We start from the raw sequence: 3,776 nt of genomic DNA on the forward strand, positions 1-3,776 counted from the left end.
AGTTATATCCTTTAGCTTGGTGGTCTGGTCACTGATGGATTCTGGGATCATGACAAATTCCATTAATCTACTCATCTCTGGAATAAACACTTTAACTGTTGTTACCCAGGGTATAGAATCATAGCATCATAGAGTTGGAAGACACCACAAAGGCCATCGAGTCCAACCCCCTGCCAAGCAGGAAACACCATGTAGAGTGTCATGAGAACACGAGAAGAGCCTGCTGTCCCATGTAGACCCATATTCTGATCTTACAGTGCCCAACTAGATACCTATGGCAACCCTGCAACCAGGACCTGTGGCTGCATGCAACTGGCATTTAAAAACATTACTGCTTCCTACTGTCAATGAAGCCCATGGTTAAAGGGTAGGAATCAATGCGCCACGAGTACATCTTGGGCATAAACATATAGATAGAGGAGCAGAAAAACTCAACCACACAGATATCTTGGTTTGCAAGAAACTTTTAATGAGTTTTCAATAAAGAAGTCTGAACATTTACATTATTCACATTTAGCCAATTATGGTTTGCAAGAAGGAAAGGGAATATGCAAGAAGTGGTGATAATAATTGAGTATTTCAACTATCCTTGAAGGCATCTACTTCAGCTTCTGGGGGAAGACTTTCTGTTGACTTTGTTGTCCACCACAACATCCGCCGCCGCTGCTGCCACCACAGCATCCACCACCTCTGCTGCCGCCGCAACATCCGCCACCGCTACTGCCGCTACTGCCGCCACAACATCCACCGCTGCTCTGACTCTGCTGAGAGGAAACCACACTGCGGCTGCCACCACAACATCCCCCGCCACTGCGGCTGCCACCGCAGCACCCACAGCCTCTACCACCACAACAGCAGCAGCTTCCTCTTTGTTGTTGTTGGCTCATCTTTTCTGTGGATTGGATAACCCTTGGGGAAGAGAGAAAGAGATAGAGATTGACGTCATTTTGGGGCTCAAAGACAGCAGAACCTTTGAAGTCAAAGGGATTTGGCGGCCCTCCAGAAGATGGTGGGTTATGATTAAACATGCTCCCTGACCATTTGCCGGGGTCACTTGGGCTGATGGGAACTGAATTCCAGGAATGACTGGAGGAAAAAGGTCTGTGAGGAATTCAGATTTATGTTATGCTGTGGGATTTCCTACAAACAACACAAACATTTATAGGTATTCTCTGCCACCACCAACCTAAACCTCCCAGAGAAACCTATATCTATACATATACTAAGAGATATCAGGACCTGAGCTGTAGCTCAGTGCATCTGCTTGACATGCCAAAGGTCCCCATTTCAATCTCTGGCATCTCCTGGTAGAACAGTGAGAGATGATTGCACAAAACCCCAGAGAGCTACTGCCAATCAGTGTAGGCAATACTGAGCTATATTGTCCAATGGTCTGATTCCATGGAAGGAAGTATCTTGTATTTCCAGCTTCCTATGTTCTGATGTTTCTATGTTTTTATACCTGCATTGGAGGAGATTGGGCAAGATGACCCTTGGTGTACCTTCCAACTCTACAATTCTATGATGTGCATATCCTAAAAATTCAAATAAATTACACAAAGGTTCCTCCATATACAGTGGTACCTCTACTTATAGATGCAATCCATTCTGGGGTGCCGTTCGCACCCTGAAAAGTCCATAAGTGGAGCACTGCTTCTCTCTGTGTGTGTGTGACGTGATAGAGCGCTCCTGCGCATGCACGAAGCACACAGATTGCTCCTGCGCATGCGCAATGTGGCAAACTTGGAAGCCAACACTTCCGGGTTTGCCGCGTTCTTAACCTGAAAAAATACAATGTGAAGCAAACGCAACTCGAGGTATGACTTATGTCTATGCAAATATATAATCTGATCAAAGCATTGAATAGCTCTATGTCCCTTGAGAAGGACTATCTGTTGGCAGGACCTCACATGCTTTGCAAGCAGAAGGTTTTATGTTTGAAGTCTCCAGTTGAAAGGAGAGACCAGTCTTTCCCCCAGCTTGGGGAATAGTTTGGACTACAGCTCCCATCAATCCCATAAGTCAGCCTGGCCAATGATCAGGAATGGTGAGTGTTGTAGTTCAAAGCATTGATAGCCCACTGGTTTGTGGAAACTTGGGATAAACCATTGCCTGGCACCTTGGAGAGCCGCTACTAGTAGGCAAGATGGACCAATGGTCTGATCAGTTATAGCTACCTGGGCTGCTAGAAAAATTGTTCCGTGATGGAACAAATGCACCGCATGCAGTGGAGACCTGCTGGATCAGGCCAAGGACCCATCTGGTACAACATCCTGTTCTCATGGTGGCCAATCAGATTCAAGCAGGAAGACCACAGGCAGGGCATGGAGTTAAACCTTCACTTACTCACTGATTTGAACATAAGAAAAGTTCTACTATTCACATAGGGGCCATCCTGATGCCCATGGGAGGCTTGCAGTCAAATGTTGAGTACAAGAGTGCTCTCCCCACCTGTGATTTGCAGCAAGCGATATTCAGAAGTATACTGCCCCAAAGAGTGGAAGGAGAACATCATTATTGTGGCTAGTAGGCACTGATAGCCTTTTCCTCCATGAGTTCATCTAATCCCCTTATAAAGTCATCCAAGTTGGTGACCACCACGACTTCTTGTGCTTTTATCCTGTATTTTTATGTTGTGAGATCTTCGGATGAAAGGCAGTATATAAATAATAATAATAATAATAATAATAATAATAATAATAATAATAAGGTTAAGGTAAAGGTAAAGGTAAAGGTAAAGGGACCCTTGACCGTTAGGTCCAGTCTTGACCGACTCTGGGGTTGCAGCGCTCATCTCATTTTATTGGCCAAGGGAGCCAGTGTACAGCTTCCAGGTGATGTGGCCAGCATGACTAAGCCACTTCTGGCAAACCCTAGCAGCACATGGAAAAGCTGTTTACCTTCCCGCCAGAGCGGTACCTATTCATCTACTTGCACTTTGACGTGCTTTTGAACTGCTAGGCTGGCAGGAGCAGGGACCGAGCAACGGGAGCTCACCTCCTCGCGGGGATTCGAACTGCCGACCTTCTGATTGGCAAGTCCTAGGCTCTGTGGTTTAACCCACAGCGCCACCGTGTCCCTAATAACAATAAAAAATAATATCTAATTCCATAGTTTAACTATGCACCATGTGAAGAAGGACTTCCTTTAGCCACTGAAAAATCCACAGCATCTCCAGGGTTTTGAACTTCTAAGAATGCTTCTCCCTGCATCTGATAGACCCATTAATAGCTAGGAGGTCCTCCTACTCACCTATTGATCACCGAGTCAAGCGTTGGTCAAGTCAGGTGTTGCTGAGCGAATGAGAAGAGCTTGAGATAAAGGACCTTTTATAGCATCTCCCAATGCCCTCTTTCAGAAATGGTGATGAGTTCTGAGAAGGCCCATTGGCTCTCGCACCATCCAATGCCTGGCCTTAATGACACAACGATTTGCATTAATTGTGCTGACTGACGAGAGATGGTTATCTCCAGTTACTGAATAACGTGTGGGTTTCTCTTGGGGAATTCTTCACGCCACTCTATAACAATTTAATTGACAGCTTAATGGGTGGCTTGTACGTGTCCCGAAGCCTTTCACATCTGTTCCTCTGAAATCATAAATTCCAGCACTTTGGGATGGGATGCAAATGACAAATTACCCTTGCAATATGGTACGGGGGAAATATATTTGAACTTTGGGGAAGATGTATCTTCAGGGACCTAGGACAGAGCTTGGAAACAAGATTCCAGTAAGAACATAAGGAGACTGCTGCTCAAGTCAATGGGCCACCTAGC

At 45.6% G+C, this 3,776-nt stretch overlaps 1 long non-coding RNA gene across 1 annotated transcript; it reads right to left on the reverse strand.

Annotated features, from left to right (window-relative positions):
* Window positions 1-448: 448 nt before the first annotated feature.
* Window positions 449-3,403, reverse strand: LOC309520690. Its single transcript, XR_014214294.1, has 2 exons — window positions 3,253-3,403; window positions 449-909 (listed from the first exon to the last, which is right to left on the reverse strand). It is a non-coding gene; the product is annotated as an uncharacterized lncRNA (long non-coding RNA).
* Window positions 3,404-3,776: the final 373 nt, after the last annotated feature.

This window comes from Podarcis vaucheri (genome assembly GCF_965113315.1).
Source record: "Podarcis vaucheri genome assembly, chromosome: 16".
Lineage (NCBI taxonomy): Eukaryota > Metazoa > Chordata > Lepidosauria > Squamata > Lacertidae > Podarcis > Podarcis vaucheri.